This window comes from Cyprinus carpio, chromosome A6 (assembly GCF_018340385.1).
Source record: "Cyprinus carpio isolate SPL01 chromosome A6, ASM1834038v1, whole genome shotgun sequence".
Classification (NCBI taxonomy): Eukaryota; Metazoa; Chordata; class Actinopteri; order Cypriniformes; family Cyprinidae; genus Cyprinus; species Cyprinus carpio.
This window is the reverse complement of record NC_056577.1, coordinates 17,082,857-17,104,443: the sequence shown is the minus strand read 5'-3', so window position 1 is coordinate 17,104,443 and position 21,587 is coordinate 17,082,857. Positions and strand designations below refer to the sequence as shown.

The 21,587-nt window shown below is 37.0% G+C and overlaps 1 non-coding gene across 1 annotated transcript; it reads right to left on the bottom strand.

Moving 5' to 3' along the window:
• Positions 1-1,447: 1,447 nt before the first annotated feature.
• trnai-aau lies at positions 1,448-1,521 on the bottom strand. The gene has a single exon. It is a non-coding gene; the product is annotated as a tRNA-Ile (tRNA).
• Between the last annotated feature and the right edge of the window lie 20,066 nt (positions 1,522-21,587).

Sequence of the window (21,587 nt, the reverse complement as noted above, 5' to 3'; positions counted from 1 at the left end):
TTTTTGATATGAATTCATTACAAAAACATTATTTCATTACAAAGGTTAATTCTTGGGTTTATTAAGCTGCTCTGTCTCATAGTTGCCTTCGCAGTGGGGTTTGGGGAAAAATATACTGTATACCTCTGAAAGATGTTGCTTCTGTTTGAAGTCAGATTTATTCATAGGAAATGGGTAACCAGCTGTACTTTTGTCTGGTTCCCTAGGGTAGCCATTGTGTTGCAGACATTTTGCTTGTCTCTTTCCCCATTCCTAATTCCCTGTCTCTTGGAAATGATTCCATGCAGCCTTTACAGCTTTTCATCTTAAAGAGGGACTCTTCACTACAGAAGTATTTTCAAACTGCCATTTGCTTTGGAAAGTCCCAGGGATGTACTTTCATCATGAATCTATTGAAAGTCTCATGAAGTAGAAGTCCCAAGGTTCCCAAAGTATATATGATTTTAATTTTTCTGTTTTTTTTTTTTTATTCAGAAATCATGTTTATTGAAGATTATAATATTTGGAAGGATGAAAAAAAAGAGACCATTTTGTGCCAATGAATTGTCAAGTAATGTCGTGTTACTCATTCTTGCTAATGGGTCCGTGTCTAGCCCCTTTTTGTCTTCCAATTGCTATGCAGGTTGGTCTGAAACCATAGCAATGGCCCTCTTAATAGCCTTATAAGAATTATGCAAAAATGTCAAAGGAAATGATTATGGAAAACACTGGAAAGTAAACTGTCCAAAAAAAATAAAAAATAAAAATTGAAAATGTGTCTGGACTTGTTACGGTGAGACTGATTTCTTACACATTCACAGTAACCAATGAGAACGTAACATGTATATGGGTTAAGTTAATAGAAAGACACTCTTGACATTGTGGTGAATGCTGATAGGGTGTTGCGGAAAACTAGCAGATATTTTCACCTGAAAAAATGATGTATGTCAGGATAATAGACAAGAATATTTCATCATATATTAGCCAAGTATTTCAACATGCCTGTGTGACTCTTTAAAAAAAATTAAGTTATTCAGTGTTAATTTGCAGAAAAGGTAAAATACACATTTAGTTGAAAAAGAGATCTATACTCCGTTGTGCATAACCCATACGTAGGTTTTAATGTTTAAGGACAACATTAATAATCATTTAATTTTCTTTTTTAAACTAAGCAAAGAAATTTTACATGAAATTCTGGATTTAATGTTTTGTATAGATTTTGTACAAGTGTAGAATTGGATAAATTACTAAAAACGTCTGCTAAATGACTAAATGTAAATATAAATGCACTTGTCATAAGTAGTATAAATATTACTGATGGGCATGAAATATGATTTATGTTTTATTGAATCTTTTATACTCATTAACTCATAATATATGAATCCATTTTTTTATCGATTACAGTAAATATTTGTTTTAAAACATTTATATGCTTGTACATGTGACAGAAATAAATAACAAAACACATTGGCCCGTACGGGGATCGAACCCGCGACCTTGGCGTTATTAGCACCACGCTCTAACCAACTGAGCTAACCGGCCGGGACATGAATTGGTGATTAATATAATAAAGGGTCTCCTCTGTGACTTTAATTCCCCTATACTCTGTGACTGTACACGTGTCTACACCGGACGCGAGCGGAGTGGAAGACGCGCGAGTGGCGAGCGCGATGCGACGCGACACGACAAATCCCCGACAGTACACTGCTGCCTCGCTCTATCTATGACGCGTCAGTTTTGCGGCGCGACAACTGACGCATCCGGTGTAGACACGGTGTTACAGTATTTAAGCTTATTATACTGTTATAGGGTCTTTTTTTGAAATATAAAAAAAAAAAAAACCCGGGACGTCAGGGCGATTCATTCATAAATACTAACTAACAGTTCAATAGTATGGCTCGTTGGTCTAGGGGTATGATTCTCGCTTTGGGTGCGAGAGGTCGCCGGGTTCAAATCCCGGACGAGCACCGTACGTTTTGAAACGTGATGGGTAATTGGAAAAACGAAGGACAAGGTCATCTGACTCTTATCATATGTTAGCGTCGCTGCACTGTAAGATTGGTCTGCAAGAAATAAGTGTAATGGTGAAAAATGGGACTGTTTTACTGAAATCAGATGAAACAAAGGCAATTTCGTATCACTGCTCTTCAGTGGTTGTATAAATTACCTTCACCCCCCCAAAGCCACAAACTCAAGTAAAAAGTACAGATATCTTACCAGACAGTCAAGTCAGTGGCGCTCCCCAGAAATTTTAATAGGGGTGGCCAGATGACGGGCCACAGTAAATCTTGGGGTGGCACATCAAAAAAATAAATAAATAAATAAAGGGTTTGCAATATTGACAAAAAAAAAATTATATCTCTCTGTGATTTCTGGGATTTTATCGATAACGAAAATTAGACAATATTTTGCTGTGTGTGTTATTGTGCGTATATATTATTTCTAAGTCTGCTGACAGCTGAGGCTTTTTTTTTTTTTTTTTTATTTTTAACCTTTACGCCATTTTTTTCTAAAAAGTGTGCACCATCTTTTAAGTCAGACACTTGCATTTGGGCTGTTATCAAGCAAATGCAATCAGTATCAACAAAATTGATCTTTGCAATGCAGAGGAAAACAGAGAAACTGCATCTGAAGTGCCATTTAGATGTTTTTACACACTGTTTAATGGGAGCTCTGAGGGACACGGAATACTTTAACCTGGAGTTACAAATTAATAAATAATGTTTTGATATTTTTAAACATAAAAACATTGAAAACTGATGTTTGAAATTGTTTAAAAAATGAAACAGTGGTACCTTAAATATGAAATTAAACCAGCCAGTAGGTGGCCAGCGAGTCACTGTTAAATAAGTGAGTCATTGCGATTGAACCGAATCATTTAAACGGTTTGATTCATTCAGGAACGAAAACACTATCATTTTGCTCAGAGACGCAAAAACAGTGGCTGTGTTTGGAATGATTTTTGTTTTTAGAAATATGAGCGCAAAAAAGTGAATATGTTGTCTAAAACGTAAAACTCTTGATATTAACTGCTTGTTTATTGAACCTGTTGTATGAAATCAATGTCACATTTGCAATTATGCAGACTTCTGGAGAAAAACGTCACTCTTCGTGTGATAGTAACTATATTAAATGATATATAAATTATATAGATCTAAAATTAATAGATTTAAAATAGATTTAAATTAATAGTAGCCACTGCAAATCATCCTAGGGGTGGCCACAGGGGTGGCCAGAGTTTTGGCCACCCCTTGGGGGCGCCCCTGCAGAAAGTGACTTTGGTAGAAGCTGAAATCACCACAGGGCTCGCAAAATTTCTAAATCCCTTGTAGCCCTTCGGCCAGGTACTCTTGAGGTAGCCCGAAAATTAATTTAACGAGCCCAAATATATATATTTTAAAACATAGAACATATATATATTTTAAAACATAGAAAAAGTTTAAATGTCAATCAAAAATATTTTTAATACACAAATATCAACAAATATAAAGGAAGGCATTTTATTTCACTATTAACAAGGTATCTGCAGAATTAAAAAAAAAAAAAAAACAATTAACGCAATTTATGACTCATTTTAAGAGCTGCACAAGTGAAATGAACACCGGATGAGTGATGTTGGACAATGTCTATGGTAACCTACAGTACTGAGCCATAAAATTACATGATTTACAGTTCAGATACAGGTTTTCACAAAACCAAAAATCTTATAACAGCATTCCAGCCTTTAGACCATTTTTATGTAAAGGGATAAATCAAGCGTATAAATTATGATGTCAATTTAAAACGTAAAAAATATCATTGTCTTAATTGTTTAGATTTTTAGAAGGCACATTAACTTCTTTCTCATTTACAACTCTATGTATGGAGGAATTATTTGGTCAGATTATAAACTAAAAGTCTAAAACTAAAAGTCTTAAACCAAAACTAAAAATCTAAATTTGAAACTTAAAGGTCCAAGTTGAAAATTTATTTGGTATTTAGGATTGGGCATTTGGTATTTAGGATAGGGCATTTTGTATTTAGGATTGGGCATTTGTATTTAGGATTGGGCATTTTCTATTTAGGGTTGGGCATTTGGTCATTTAGCCATTTAGGATTTAGGATTGGGCATTTGGGGATTTAGGATTGGGAATTTGGTATTTAGGATTGGGCATTTAATCATTTAGCCCATTTAGGATTGAGGATTGGGCATTTGAAGATTGAGGATTGGGCATTTGAGGATTGAGGATTGAGGAGTGTATGCAAAATTAGGAGGCGTGGCCCAAATACTGGAGGCTGGGGTTTGAAATGGCTGGTGCGCAGAGGCACCTTATGGACAGCAGAGGGAGCTCCCAGTGCTAAGGAGCACACTGTAATGAAGCCAAACAGAGCGAGTGAGCGGCTTGAGCGAGGACTGTGTGATAACTTCAACTTAATGACAGCTTTGTAACATTTGTTATAAATTGGGTGCGAGAGGTCCCGGGAGGGAGCGTAAATACCAAATGCCCAATCCTAAATACCAAATTAATTTTCGACTTGGACTTTAAGTTTCAAATTTAGATTTTTAGTTTTGGTTTAAGACTTTTAGTTTTAGACTTTTAGTTTATAATCTGACCAAATAATTCCTCCATAGGTTCCCTTCAGTTACATTCAAATAAAAACATCCTTGCCGTTTTGACTTGAAATGTGCAGCGCTCATATTTATTCAATGACATCATTGCCTTTTGAAGTTTAATCCAGCCATATCGCGATTCTTGTCTTCCCATCCCCAACTATAAGACCTCTTACAATTATAATTAAGACATTTACCATTTAACGTATTTAAAACTTTCTATGGCCTTAAGTTTGATACTACTCACTTTAGGAGTTTTTAAGGACATGTGGGAGATCTGCATTAGATATAGCCCATCGGGCAGAGTGGTGATATATTTTGGTAGCCCGACTGGAAAACACAATAGCCCCGGGACGTTGGGCTAGCGATTTTGAGTAAAAGTCTTAAAGTATGTGATATTTATTGTACTTAAGTACAAAAAGTATATGTTTTTTTCTCTCTCTCTTAAACGTACTGAAAGGGATAGTTCACCCAAAAATGAAAATTTGATGTTTATGTGCTTACCCCCAGGGCATCCAAGATGTAGGTGACTTTGTTTCTTCAGTAAAACACAAACTGAGATTTTTAACACAAACCGTTGCAGTCTATCATGGTTATAATGTAAGTGGATGGAAATCATGGCTAAAACATACAATTAAACTAAAAATAAACATACACAATTAAAACAAATAAAAACCCTGCGGCTTGTGGACGATGTACCTTGTGACGATACATTGACGTGTAAAGACTCAAAACGATCAGTCTGTGCAAGAAACTGAATAGTATTTATATTGTTTTTTTACCTATGATTTGCTGTATTGACTTTAATTTATGAAATGTTCTGAACAGCCTGCATGTGAGGCGTGTTCTTCTTCTTCTTGCTTTACGACGGATCGCAGACTTAAAAGTGTATTACCACCACCTATCTCTCAAACGGACCATTGACCAGTCCCAGTTGAGATTGTAGAGTGTAAACTTACCATCATAGACAGCACTGTGGCCCTGCAGTGGGAGTCATTCAGATTCCTGGGAACCACCATCTCTCAGGACCTGAAGTGTGGACAATCACATTGAATCTATTGTTAAAAAGGCCCAACAATGGTTGTACTTTCTTCGCCAGCTGAGGAAGTTTAACCTGCCACAGGAGCTGCTGAAACAGTTCTACTCAGCCGTCATTGAGTCTGTCCTGTTCACTTCAAAAACTGTCTGGTTTGGTTCAGCTACAAAATCAGACATCAGAAGACTACAGAGAACAGTTCGGACTGCTGAAAGGATTATTGGTGCTCCCCTGTGCACCCTTCAAGAACTGTATACATCCAGAGTGAGGAAAAGGGCTTAGAAAATCACTCTGGATCCCTCACATCCAAGTTATGCCCATCTGGCCAGCGCTTCAGAGCCGCAAATACCAGGACAGCCAGGCACAAGAACAGTTTCTTCCCCCAGGAAATCTACCTTATGAACAGTTAAATGTTCCCCACTTTATGCAATAAAAATGTGCAATAACCTTATATTTACTTGTTACCACCTCCATCCTAGTACATCTCTGAATCTCACTCTATTCTATTCCATTTTATCATCTATTGCACAACTGGTCAAATTTTTTTTTTTTTTCAATATATTTTTCAATATTTGACTATTTATATTTACATGAGTGTATTTTTTATTTTTTTTTTGTCTGTGTGTTGTTGTTGTCTCTGGAACTGGAAGCTTATGTCACTAAAACAAATTCCTTGTATGCGCAAGCAATAATGAGTCGATCAGAATTTAGAATTTTGACTGCAGTACCCATTTCAGCCACTTGCTGTCAACTGCTAGGGCTGTAACCCTAGCATCAAGATGCACATACTTCACTTAAAGTGAGCTTGTCATATTTCTGAAAAATACTAAAACACGTGTTTGTATTAAAATAAAAATGGATGATAAATGGATGCTAAATCTTTTGAATGGAATTAAATAGCAAGTATATTGAGTGTTTTGTTCATCATATTTGTTTTCATGTAAAAGCAACAGTCTGTGGTCATGAAGTCATTTGAAAGTCTGGTGCTGAAAGGACATCACTGGACCCTTACTGGACCCCTTGCAGTTTGCTTACCGAGCAAACAGGTCTGTGGATGATGCAGTCAGCATGGGATTATATGCATTATATCCTACAACATCTGGACAAACCAGGTACTTATGCGTGGATCCTGTTTGTGGACTTCAGCTCAGCCTTCAACACAATCATCCCAAACCTCCTCTTGTCCAAATTAACCCAGTTCTCTGTTCCCACCTCCATCTGTCAGTGGATCACCAACTTCCTTTGAGCTAGTGAGGCTGGGAAAATTCTCATCCAGCACCCACACCATCACCCCAGGGATATGTTCTCTCCACACTGTTCTTCTCTCTCTACACCAACAATTGCACTGCAAAAGACCCCTCTGTCAAGCTCCTGAAGTTTGCAGACGACACCACACTAATCAGCCTCTTACAGGACAGTGACGATTCTGCTTACAGACAGGAGGTTAAAGAGCTGGCTGTCTGGTGTAATCTTAACAACCTGGAGCTGAACACACTCAAAACAGTGGAGATGATTGTGGATTTCAGGAGAAACCCCCTGCACCCTCCCCACTCACCATCATGAACAGCACTGTAGCAAAAGTGGAGTCATTCAGATTCCTGGACACCACAATCTCTCAGGACACGAAGTGGGAGTTCCACATAGACTCCATTGTCAAAAAGGCCCAGCAGAGGCTGTACTTCCTTTGCCAGCTGAGGATGTTCAACTTGCCACAGGAACTGCTGATACAGTTCTACTCTGCAGTCACTGAAACTTTTATAACTGTCTGGTTCTGCTCAGTTACCAAAGCTGACCTCAGAAGACTACATCCAATAGTCCACACTGCTGAGCAAATCACTGGTACAATCCTCCCCACTCTCCAGGAACTGTACTCATCCAGAGTGAGTAAAACAGTTGGCAAAATCATTCTTGACCCCTCACACCCAGGCCACTTCCTCTTTGAACTTTTGCCATCTGCTTGTTGCTACAGAGCACCAGAACAGCCAGGCATAAGAATAGTTTCTTCCCTCAGGCAATCCATCTTATGAACAAATACCTTTACAATATAATACACAACACTATTTATACATTTATTTATTTAACACACCATACTTTTTATTTACTTGCATTTTCCGTGTATTTGTACATAACAGACTTGTACACACAAATACCATCTATTGTCTATTTTATATATAGTGTTTTTCTTCAAAAATTCTTTGTATGCTATTTCCTGTTACTTATTCTGTTTTTATCTGTGTCTTGTCACTGTCATTCTGTTTGTGCTGTGGAAGCTCCTGTCACCATAACAAATTCTTCATATGTGTAAACATACCTGGCAATAAAGCTCTTTCAGATTCTCATTCTGAGTCTGAAATATTCACGAATACACATGCTAGCCCTTATTTTGTCAAATAGTAAGGCATCTGCTATTGTATAGCACTATATTCCTGCTGCCTGTTTGTGTTTGTGTGTGCCTGGATTGCAGCTCTTCTAAGGTGTTCACTCACACTTTGAAGGTCTTCCCATCTTTGCTAGTACTTTTTTTAACGGATGCAATGGTTGCTCTCATATGAGCTTAGAGGCATAATCATGGTACAATTAATATAATTTCAGAACGACAGCTAGTGGGTAGAGAAGTAATTTTCACACCTCCTAATCGAGGAGGGCTGTCAGATTAAGATAGAGAGGTGATTTGAGGGAAATTGTCTTGGCGGAGTCTTTAGAGTGAGGCCCAGGTGGCCGCAGGTATCTGCTCATGACGTGTCTACTGCTGCCCAGGAGGAAATTTTGTTTTGATTTGCCACACTGGAAAGATCATGGGAGAGCCAGACTTTTATCCACATGTCTGTGTATATGTGTGTGTGTGTATATATATATATATATATATATATATATATATATATATATATATATATATATATATATATATATATATATATATGTATGTATATATATTTATCGCACACACACTTTTTTGAGATTCCACATTTTGCTGAAAATTAAATTAGGTATTCTTATATTGTTTTTTTTTAATCAATATTTATGTGTATAATAAATATTTTAAGAAATATTTAAATACTTGCAGAATATGCAATTATTTATTAGAACAGTGTTCTTACCCTTAGCACAGAGCATGTATTGGTGTTGCTATTTAATGTCCATTAGATGGCAGTGTTACCTATACTTTGTCGAGATAGGGGAGCCCAAGGCTAGTGTTTTTTCTTTTTAAATCTACAGTGAATGTATCAAGGGAATGTGTTTTTGAAAGTATCCAGATGCATACCATACAGTTTTGACTACCAAAAAACTTCTGAAAAAGATACAGATTATTTAATAACATGTGCTGTAAGTTGTCACACGGGGAAAAAGGTGTTCATTGACACTAATTTGAGAAAAACACACATTTCCTTGATTTCTAGAACATTCAACAGAAAGTCCACCTTCCACAAATCTGTATTTACTAAACATTATTATACTTTTAATTAGAATAAAAATGAATGAATTGGAAACATACAGAAAATTTAATTAACATCATGACAGATTTTTTTTTTTTAAATAAAATTATTAATATATAAAACAGTATTCTGTTATATACTCTGATGTTTATAAAATTCAATTTATAGTTTGAGTTATAATTTAGCTTCATTAAATAGTTTACCAATACCTTAATGTGTGCTAGTGGGAGAAAAAGATCTTGTTTGGAAAACAGAATTTACACAAATTATTCTAATTTAAGCCAGTTAACCAGCCAGTGACAACTAACTAGTTCCCACTCTATCTTTTGTTTTATCATTTGTCTGCTCATTAGTACAGATAGTATTTGATAACTTTTTGATAAGTTTGTATGCTTCAAAATCCTAGTGCATTTCATTTTAGTTTGACACATGGAGCAACAGTGAAGGAATAAAGGTTATATAAATAAATTATATATTTTTTTTTTTTGTGTCTTTATTAATGGAGAGTGTTTATTGTAGGTAAGAAAATTATTTTTTAGCAGGTTTCTCTGTCAGAGCAGTGCCTAATGACAGCTGACTGCATGTTTTTGAAAAATGATGACAAATCATTGATTTCAGCAACAACCACCCATCATGCAAGTAAATTGATCCACGTCAAACATGCCTGATCTCATTTACACAGTCGTATTTATACCAGATAAACTCCACATTCTAATCTATTTCAGTAAATAGGTTTTGTGTAGTAGAATGTGCTGTCCTAATTATGTGAATTGCTTTGAATGCCCGACAACAATGAAGACCGGCTACTATTAGCGGATGGTTTCCGACCAATCGGGTAAAGCATGATCCACACAGTCAATAACAAACACCGCCATTACGTCTCCAATGTCTGAATGTACAGAGAGCAATCAAGAGAGAGAGAGACGACCTATTCAGAAGGAAATCACTCCTCGGGGGCCGGTATGAAAATATGAAGTACTCTGACTGAGCTCTAGAAAAGGATTAATCATTTTAAATGCCACTGAAATTAAAAGGCCCCGAACAATAATTACTTCTGCTTGCTGTTGCCACCCATGCTTCCCGTGACTTAACCTGTGGTCAAAAGGGGGCAGAAGGATGTGTACAACCAATCAGTGAACTAACGCCAAAGCTCTATTCTTTTCTTCCGTGTGCGCTCTGTTCTTTCCTTCCACTTTTCCTCAAATCCTCCTGGGTTCAACCTTTCAGAAGCAAAGCTTGACAGTGATATTTCAATCAAAATCATGCCAGAGGTAACATCATTTTTTTTTTTTTGTATGATCTGCTTACTTAGGTTTAGGGTGGATCTTCATGCTTACATTTTAATGTAGTATGTCTGGATTACATTCAAAACTCTGTCCTGGAGGGCTGGTGACCTGCAGAGTTTAGCTCCAATCAAACACACCTAAATCAGCTAATCAAGGTCTTACTAGGTATACTTGAAACTTCCACGCTTGTGTGTTGAAGCAAGTTGGAGCTGAACTCTGCAGGACACCGGCCCTCCAGGACCGAGTTTGGACACCCCTGGATTAGTGGATGCAGCCAGAGTTTCCATACAAATCACATTGTAGAAATTCATACAAAATCACCTTGTCCTAAAATAATTTTCTCATGAGATTGGGTTGAATACACCCTCTCTCTTCTCTTTATTAAACATGATGTTTGTCTTTATTGTCAGAGCCATTAAGACGTTTTGGCAAGTTCTGTCATGTTACTGATGGATTCATATGTTGTTGTTTCTTCTTTGTATACAGTATGTTGTGTTGTAAAAATCAGTGTATTTGAGATTATTTTTTTTTTTTTATCTGTGTGTGTTGTTAGACAGTGAGTAATGTTTTTTTTTATTGCAAGCGCTTTGGTGCTGGCGCATCTTGCTTCACTGAGCTGTGACACAGGGGTGCCATTCAGATCCAAAGCATGTGATGAGACTGTAAACACACTGTTGTCTTTGCATTGTACCTTTTCCTTCGTGATATTTCAGAGTGAAGAGCACTCAAACTGCTTTTCAGTGGGATTCATACTTATACCACAATGTTGTTCACACTAGGGGGCCTAAGCAAACTTCCATGGGGGATCAATATTTCAGAATGAGCATAAAAAAAAAAAAAATTCTTTAACTGGAAAAGTCAAGGGTCTTTTGAATATTGTTGTGCAAAATGGGAAGCCTTGGGGTCTATAAGGTTGAGAACCACTGGTCTACAAATTCATCAGTAAAACGTGCATAAACATACATACATATACATATATATATATATATATATATATATATATATATATATATATATATATATATATATATATATATATATATTATTTTTTTCTATTTGAGGACCAATGCCAGTTCCTTAGTCTATTTTGCTTACAGTGAATGAGTAAGATCAATGGATCTGATACGGTCTTTACATTTTCCACTTTGAAAACTGTATAGGCTGTTGGAAATAAAGTTTTCTCAATGCACCAAAAAAATTGCAAAAAATAATTTCTGGTGGACGTATTCTAAAACAAATTTCATAAATGTGAATCTGAAATAATGAGCAGGCCAGTTTGCAAAATGTATGATAATGTAGTCTACATATACCAACTAATGCATACAAATTTGTGTTTCTTAAACCTGTTTGCTTGTGTAGGTTTTGCTAGTTAGCATTTTCGCCACTGCTGGTTGATGCAATTTTTTTTGGTTAACATTTCAACATCATTACTACCTGCTGCTTAATTGAAATTACACCCTTCAAATTTAAATGAAAAACTTTTATTTGCTTTAAACAGAATTTTCCTCTTCAAATTCTTCTGTAACTAATTCAGTAGGGTTGTTGGACATTAGTAGTCAAGCCACCAAAATCATTTGTGACCTTATGTCAGTTAAGCATATCACTTAAAAGTAAACATCATTTAAAACTGCAGTGTTTTTGCCAATGACCAACAATTACATGAACATATGAAGTGTATTACATATGAAGTTTATTCGAATTTCAGACTCTGTAATAACCTCTCTGGGAAGTATACTGCCCAATGTCATGTCTCTTACCCATCATTTTTGCTAATGATAACTGTAAACCTAAAAGCAGCCATGCTGCCTGTGTTCACTCTCTTGCTTAAGAGGTGATTCCCCACAGTCCGGCTCTGAGATCCATGGTAAACGGTTGTGAAATGGTTGGAGAAAAGGGGATTTGGTGAGACGGTCCAGCACAATAACATTGTCTGGACTACAGCCCTTCAACTCGCCTGACTTCAGTGAAAAGCCCCTTCAGTATTCCCTGTCAAACAGAGCATTTTTTCCCTTTACTTCTTCTTAAGTGTCTAGACAGTGGTTTTCTTGCTTCGTTGGTTCTCTTGGACAGGGGCCAAATCTCCTCTCTTGAAGGCGATAAGAAAGCCATGTTATCAGGGACTCAGAAGGGAGAACCAAGCCCAAGCGCGTGCCACTCAGGTGGGTTGTGTGATGATTTAAGGTTTCTTCCCTCCCTCTTTATGAGTGTGGCCTTTATGAGACTGCATAGCCTGTGTCTTTTCATTTAAATCCTGATGGCATTGCAATTTAATGAATCTAACGAAGACATTTTAAAAAGTTTAAATAGGTTAGCTCGCCAAAAAGTGAAAGTTCTGTCATCATTTACTCACCCACATGGGATTCAAAACCCATAAGTTCCATTCATTTTCTGAACAAAAATGAAGACTTTTTAAATATTATCTCAACATTCTTGTCTGTCCATTGGAAGTCCAAACAACCAAAATTTTGCTTATATGAGCAACAAATTTAAGTTTTTATTCATATATATAAGCATCAAAAATGATAAAGATGGAACTATGTTTGCTCTTTACATGAATTTAATCCTCAGTGGTTGCACATCAAGCAAGCATGGCTGTGCTTCTGTTTGCCACATTTGCTTAGTTCTATGTGTGTTAACCAATGTTTATACTTTAAGGTAACAGTATCTCACTATCTACATGAAATTATGGGTATTGTGCACAAATTTAGGCCAAATCTTATAGATTTTATATTATTTATTTTATATTATATATTATTTCTTTTATATTCTATTTTAAAGATTGAAAGTAACATAAAACAAATGATAATTTTTCATTAAAATCTGTATAAATTTATGAGTCTTCTTGTTCGCTCAGGGAGCCATGTTGCTGCTGTAGCCGGTGTATGTTGAGATAATTCTCATTGCCCTTCGTTTGAAGTGGGGTCCCGAAAAATTTTCATTTGAAGGGCTATCTGGCCCTTTCCCTCACCCCTCCAACCAAAAGAGAATCGAGGCACCTATTATACATTTACCAACTAAAATTATAAAAAGTAAACTTTAGCCCCTTTTTCCACTGGTGGCCATAAATAGCCATGTATTCTGTCCCCAAAAAAGTTTTTATTTATATTTTACGGGTGCTATTTCCTTTTAAAGGGCTCTTAAAAGCTTGAAATGGACAGTCTGCAGCCTTTGACATCACAGCTCATGCGAAGGCAGGATCAAGAAAGTCTGAACTGGAGATGGTCTGAAATAAACCTGGAGATAGCATTCCTATTCATCGTAGACAGCTGGCTTTTGGAAGTATCCAATCTGAAAACTGCATATCAAAAATCTTTGCTCATTGACACCAATCACCAAAATAACTTCACTAATAACTGTGGAGCCACAGAAAAATGATGTTATGACATTGCAGACAGATGCACAGTCCCAATTAAGCCCTTCATTAGCTTTTAAGAGCATCAGACATTGTTAAAACTTCAATATATGATGAAATATTTTAATTTCTTCAATCAGAATACACCGATAATCTTAAATATCTTGAGAAAATGGTGTAATTGCATCATCTACCAGCAGGGGAGAGGCTAACTGGACCATACTAACCTGCCAAACCTTTACCCTTGGACAGGATAGTCGCTAATCAAGAGCTCCCCCACCAATTTTCAGAAATGAATTTCTGTGGTACTTGATTTTATATATTTCCTGGTATGGTAGCATATCTTTTGTGCAAGTTCCTGTTTTCAGTGTACTTTGTGTCACTCAAGCCCCTTTCACACTGTGATTCCGGAAAATACACGGGTAATGTGTCCCGGCAATTGTACCCAGGTCGCTAGATTTTGCCCCTTTCACACTGCCAGTGATTTCTCGAAATATGTGCATGCGTTCACACACAACCTGTAAAAGGTCCCGTAATGACATGTGACATCAGGATGTGACATGTAATGTACGAGTCGAAAACGCAAGGCACGTTAACTTTCACTTAAGCTGGCGAACGATCTCAGCTTCAGCGCGGATAGTGAGGAGCGAACTGATCTCTGCTTCATTACAGTTTGCACAAATTTTTTGTCGCGAACGTTGATCTGCCTTCAAAACACCCGGTAAAAGAGTCGCACGATAACAAGCGTCATCACTACGACACAACCTTTACGTCATTGTTTCTGGCTTTTGTTCACACAGAGCTCATTCCGGGACTAATCCCGGCAATGTTACTTGGTCCCCAACCCGGGACTGATCTCGGAATCAATCCTGGGACGTGTTTGCGTTCACACAGACGGCGATCTGGCAATTTTCTGGGACCAACATGCAGTGTGAAAGGGGCTATGGATGCAATTGAAGGAAATTACCTGAAAATCTCCAATCATGGAACTGGCAATATAGGTGTTCATTCCATAAACACTGAGTGTTTGTGTGGGTGTGATCTCTTACATTATTTCTCAGAGTGATTTTTGTTGAGTATTACACAAGTTCTTGTTTGAGTTTAGTGTGTAAGGTATCAGCAGAATGGACAGAGAACTACAAAACAGCAGAACAATTAATATATGATGAGTCACAAAGCTGCTCTCACCCCCTGGCCATTCTAATAGGGTGCATGAGAGACTGAGGTCACCCAGCGAGGTCTGAAGGTACCTGTATTCCCTTGACACTGGCTGCAAGGGTAATACATCACCCATTCATGCCATTCACGACTTAATGTCCATCTTCAGCAGATATTGTGTGTTTTGAAAAAGTCTGAGGTCCCTGAAGTAAAAATCAATCCGTGAATTGTGTGCCGTCCCTTGTTTGAAGTCTATCGTGGCTTAATTCCCCAGCCAGGTAACACAAGAATGCCCCCTTTCTTCTGGGCAGAGTTGATCCACAATATTGGCTACTGGTCCTTAATTCCTCTCTATGCAAGGTAACTCTCCAGCTTCAAGTCATTCAGACTCCTTTCTTTCCATTTTAAAAGGACGGCCTGTGTTGTGAAACGAAAAGGATTCAATAGATGTGAATGATTTATTCAAGGGAAAGCATCAAGACTTTGGTATGAGAAGCAAAGCGCTATTCTTTCATGAAGGACACACGTTCGTTTGCAGCAGCACAATGGAAGCATATTCTATGCCAGTTTCAATCTGTTCCCATTTTGTCCCCTTCATCTTTTTTTCACACACAAATGAATTGATAAGAGGCAGTTTTAGCAGAGAAAAGTTTTCCCCAAGAAATTTTATGCAACAAGTCAAATTAGATTGTCCAAAATTTCATTACCGTCACACAATAGAGTTATTTTCCGTTCCCAGGGTTATTCAAAGTATACCTGAGCAAGCTGGCAATTGTAAAGCGTGTTTTCATGGTTAGAGTGTCAGAGAAACTGTCGGCTCTGCCGTAGGTTTAGGCTGTGATGGACACGTTTCCATTTTTGCTCTTGTGCTTTTTTCATAATTAAGGTGAAATATATATATATTTTTTGATGTCTGTTCCTTTATGACCGTTCATCATAATTCAAGCATATCAAGGAATATTCATTACTTTTTGTAAATGCATTTGCATAGCATGTTGACACATCATCTCACCTATCTTTAATCTTCTTGCACTCTCTTGAAAAGCCCATTTTGCTGGCTGGTTTCTTTTGCTTTGGCCTCCTGGCATAAATTGTTTGGCTTGGGTTATTCACAGTTCGAGATGCTCTTGGAGTAACACATCAGGATTTTCTACACATTTAGGCACCTGATAACTGATCAACAGATTCATACTTCCTCATGATCTTTTGGCAACATGATGGCTTGTACATGTTAAGAGCGAGGGGAAAAAATCTGTTGGATAACTGTTAAAATAATTAAATTATACAAGCTGTTGAAATGACCCACTCCAATCTCAAAGTGTGCCACAACTTCTCACCTCTACCTATAAATGTCCAATGAAACACCACTTTAGTCTCCACCATCTTGCAAATGACACTTTGGGGTTGACTGACCTGCACAAGTTGGTTGTCCAGTGTACCACAAGGGTACATATTACAACTCCAAGGTACTAATATGCACCTTTCAGGTGTAGATAAGGCACAGTGATGTCCCTTTAACGCTACTGCCCCAGTGTCAAGCTGTTGTACCCCCGAAAAGCAGTAGTTCTCAACTCTTAGGATTACTAGAAAGTGAAGACATCTAAAATATGCAGTGCTGAGTTTTAAACTCCCAAAACAATAAATGGGTTACTTTTTGAATAAGTATTTACTTTGCAACCACAAAAAAAAAAAAAAAAAAAAAGAACATTCAATTATGAATATAATCTGGACTTACTACATTCACCATGTTGTCAATGTAATGTGACCAGCATCAGTTGCCATTCATAAATCCTCTCTTGTGGCCTCATGGGACAGTAAAGTGTCCATGAAATGCACACTACACAATCATGCTATGTAGTAGGTCTACTCTTTTATGATTACTGTGAATACGGACATACTTTTGTCACACAGTGTTTTCCATCTACTATATAGTTGCGAAGTATGCGATTTTAAATGCAGCCAATTACTGCATCCGAAAACTTAGGCAGGTGACTTGCTGCCTCACTGCCTTATCATGCAATGACTTTGCAGGCAGCGTTTTTGCACGAAGGTACCTCATGAAACTGATTTTGGACGGGCTTCTGAGGCAGAGTAATGGCAGAGAGCTTTGGTGATAACTAAGTGGATATTTCATTACTCTAATATTAATTTCTCGCTAGAAATGACATAAAAAGTGGAAAACGTTGATCAAAAACATACATTTACACACATACTGACCACCGACCGCAACTTTCAGCGCCACCTTTATTTTTTGGCTTAACTGTCACAGAATGGAATGCACAGGATTGTGGGATATCAAAGGAAGCGAAGGATACATCTATGCTGCCTTCAAAAATCGGCCAGATGAAGGTATCTGAAGAGATAGGAACTGAAGCTTACATTGAATTCGGACGTGATTTGATACCTTCTTACCTCGGAATGCGTCCTCCAAAGGCAGCATTTTTCAGTTTTCGGATGCAGCCAATGTCTTTTTTCAGTAATGTAAAAGGGGTGTCCAATCCTGCTCTTGTAGGGCCATTATCCTGCAGAGTTTAGCTCCAATCCTAATTAAATGCACCTGAAGCAGCTAATCAAGGTCTACAGGATTACTAGAAACTTCTGGGCTATTGTGTTATAGAAGGTTGGAGCTAAACTCAGCAGGAACAGGATAGGACAACCATGAGCTATGGGCACATAGTCACCACTGACAAGCGACTACTAAATATATTGTAGAAACTTAATTTTCTGTAAAGCTGCTTTGCAACGATTTGTATCGTGAAAAGCACTGTACAAATAAACTTGAACTGAATGTGGAATATAAAATTTCTTAAAACACTAGTTTATTTAATTTGTCCTCTTACTATGTCCAACAGTTTATATACAGTACATATGTAATAGAATTAGTCCTTGCCCCTGTAATGGTTATTTCAACCACAAAAAATTTCAAAATGTTCACATTTTTAAATATGAAAATGCCTTGTTTTTCACATTTTGTTTAGATTATCATAGTTTTAAAAATAGTAACTTCTAATTTTATGTTGGATTTTCATGGTTTGAAATTCTGGTACTGAGACAAGAGCAAACAAGTCTATTTATGAAAAGCATTTAAAAAGTAAAGCAAAAATAAATATATGTAAATGTTAAATGTGGCAAATGTTTTTATTTTCAGTTGTAATGTGATCTTAATATTATTATAAAATTAAGTTAATTAGTTTAAAAAAACAAAAACAAACAAACAACCAAAAAAAAAAAAAAACACACCTATATATTGTATAATATCTCAAAACCTTTTATACAGTTTCACCTGATATGATGCTATCAGATTGATGCATGATGTGTTTTTTTTTTTTTTTACTTGTTTGGTTGTTCTCTTTTGCTCTTAAAACTGAGCAGGCCCTGCTTCTTTAGAACAGAAATAGTTCTGTCAGAGGTTAAGCTGTAGAGAGCACTCTAAAGATCATTATTCGAGTCCTCATTGAGCACACCTGCTGGCATTAAACTAATCACTACCATAATGATAGGTTCAATTGAACCTCCAAACTCACCTCAAATCACTCGGGAAATAGACCCATTTCTGATGTTTTCTACCGCCAAACAAGGGAGACAAAAGCTGCTGCTCTTAATTCACAGGTAAGCCTTTCACCGGTGTTGCTACAGCCTGCATTTAACTGACGGAGTGACTCAAGCTTTTGCCAGGGCTCATTTTTGGCTATATAATGGTGTCTGAAGATCCCTTCGAGTCCATTGTGACGAAAGGGGGTACGTTATGATCATTTAAAGAAAAAAACGGAAATGTCCCCGAGGGCTTTAATCTTTCTTCATTATTTCCCCATTATGGATAAATGCTCTCTGAGGGCCTCTTTCTGGTTATAAATGAAACACTTTGACTCCTTCTCCATCCCTCGTTCTCCTGCCTGCACACCTTTCACCCTTTGCTTTCATCTTTTACTTTGGGATATCTCAGAGAATGAGGCGGCAGTGTGTATTCCACTTGCAGATAGAAGGATAATTAAGTTGATAAACAGGGGTTGAATGGAGTTAAGTGTTAAGGGAGTGGGGAGAAGCTCTCTTCTCTATTACTGATGGTGTATTACCACATATGCATTCAACCTGATATGTGACTCACCGTATGTCATCTGATGACGGTACCTGTCAGAAAACAAGATCATAACAAACCAGCTATTTGAAGGGGTGGCATTGAAATGGCCTCATAGGCTTTAATGGAGCTGCTATTTTTTTTTTTTTCTCACAAAACTGACAGTATTTCCTATCATGCATATAATGTGTCCATGCATATAACACAGTCTACTTTTACTCTGTGCTTGATAAATAAAAACTATGATGTGCAAGTATGATGAATAATTTTTAGATTGATATTTACTAATGTAAAGCTCTGCAACCCCTTTTTTCAGTAAAATTGATCTAAAAAAAATCAGTACAATTTTTAGTAAAATACTGTTGCATTTTCAGCTTAGCCTATTTTAGCCAATATTTATGTATCTTAACAGATGTGCATCTTTCAGTTGACAGGACTAAGTTATTAACATGTAAGAGAAATATCAACAATGGCAAAATCCATAACAGATGTGGACCTCAAGTTTCTTCGGCTGCATTTACACTGCAGGTCTTGATACCCAAATCCGATTTTCTGACTATATCCGAATTTTTTTTTTTTTGACGACCTGCTTACATCTTTTAAAAGTGACCTGTATCTGATTTTTGCATTTACACTATACACTGCTGAAACTACCAAACGTAGATGTTCTGACCCGGAAAAGGAAGTAAAACAGCACGAAATACAATGGCTGCAGATGCAAATAAAATTATACAGTGTTTTGCTTTCCACAATATTTTGAAAAGTCAAAAAAAAAAAAAAATCAACAAAACATTGGTGTCGTACGGCAGGGAAAAAAGCACTTAAACCATGCCTCCCCATATATTGTGAAATGTCTTCAAACACGGATTTATTTCTGTAACAACCCTGCATTTTTTGCCTGCACTGTCTCTTTGCCCAAAAAGACTTAAAAGACATGAAACCTCCGCATTGCTCCACTGTGTGTATCCTTCATCCTCCATAACTAGTCATGTGATCTCAGTTGGTGGTGTCCACCTGAGTTGACGTCACTTTTTTTTTAATGACGTTTGACTCGCATTTACTGGGGAATATCCGATTTGTCTGCTTACATGGCACACGCAAATGCACGTATCCGATTCATATCCGATTTATTACCACATATGAATGAGGCCTGAATCCGATCTGAGAAAATCGGAATCCATGCGTTTTTTTTTTTACTTGTTACACGTTAATGGGTCTTATCCGATCTGTGCCACATGAGAGGAAAAAATCGGAATTGGGTCACTTGAACCATGCAGTGTAAATGGGGCCTTCTACAGATGTCATTGTAAAGTACATTTGTGACCCTGGACCAAAAACCAATCTTGAGTCGCTGGGGTATATTTTGTAGCAATAGCCAAAAATAAGTTTTTCTTTTATGCCAAAAGTCATTAGGATATTAAGAAAGATCATGTTCCATGAAGATTTTGTAAATTTCCTACTGTAAATGTATTAATTTTTGATTAGTAATATGCATTGCTAAGAACTTCATTTGGACAACTTTAAAGGCAATATTTTGCACCCCCAGATTCCAGATTTTCAAATAGTTGTATCTCGGCCAAATATTGTCCTATTCTAACAAACCATACATCAATGGAACGCTAATTTATTTGAAAAAGTTACCCTGGTTTTGTGGTTCAGGGTCACATTTTCTCTCTTTGTCATTAGATATTTCCATTTAAATTTTATACTGAAGAGCCAGAAAGAGCAGGAAGAAAAATGCATATGTGCCTTTGCCTGGCTCTTCAAGTTAATTTAAACACACCTTTCTGAAGTCTTCAGAATCATGCTATCTATATCTAATCTGCTGTTTTCTGACATTCTCTCTTTTTTGTAGATGAGAAATGGGCAAAGCATTCCATTCATTTCTGTTCTTATGACGACTGATTGCAAAAGGCTTCCTTGCACATGTTCTGCTGAGATGAGAAGGAAGAGAAAAGAGTAAAAAAAAAAAAAAAAAGTGTATTTCAGATATCTTGATGGAACTTCTTCCATCAAGAGAATTTGCCGCTACCTGACCACATTTAATACACTGCTTTAATAGTTTCTCCATTCCATGGCCATTTGAAAACTTTGTTTGTTTTTGGTTGCTGGGTGGTGTGCAAGTTGTACAATCCTGGTTTAAGGCACTGAAGCAAAACTGGTGTTTTAACCTTTTCTATTGTTCTACATGTAATGCGATGGTTTTCAAACTAGTGGCCACAAATGGGTCACAAAAAATGTGAGGGAAAACTATACAAGTTTTACAAACTGTGTTTGTATGGCTTTCATAGTGCGCTTAAGAGTTAATCTCAGATACAATGTCTAATAAAAATAGCAAAAATATTATTACTAGTACTGTTTAGTACAGTCACAATATAAAGGTCAAATTTAATTGTCTTTATAATAGCATAGTTTTTATTTTTCTCAACTTTTTTTTTTTTTTTTTATATAATATTTGAGGTCCTTGGCATCAAAACGTTTAAGTGTGGGGAAAGCATTTATATTATTGAACTTCTGCAGATGTGAGACCGGCCCTAGCGTTTTGGGGGCCCTAAGCAGATTTTTAAAAGGGGGCCCCCATACCTATAGTTTCACCTAACCACCCGCATCCCATCCCAATGTACACATCCTATGCCAGGGATAGGCAACTTCGGTCCTGGAGGGCCACTGTCCTGC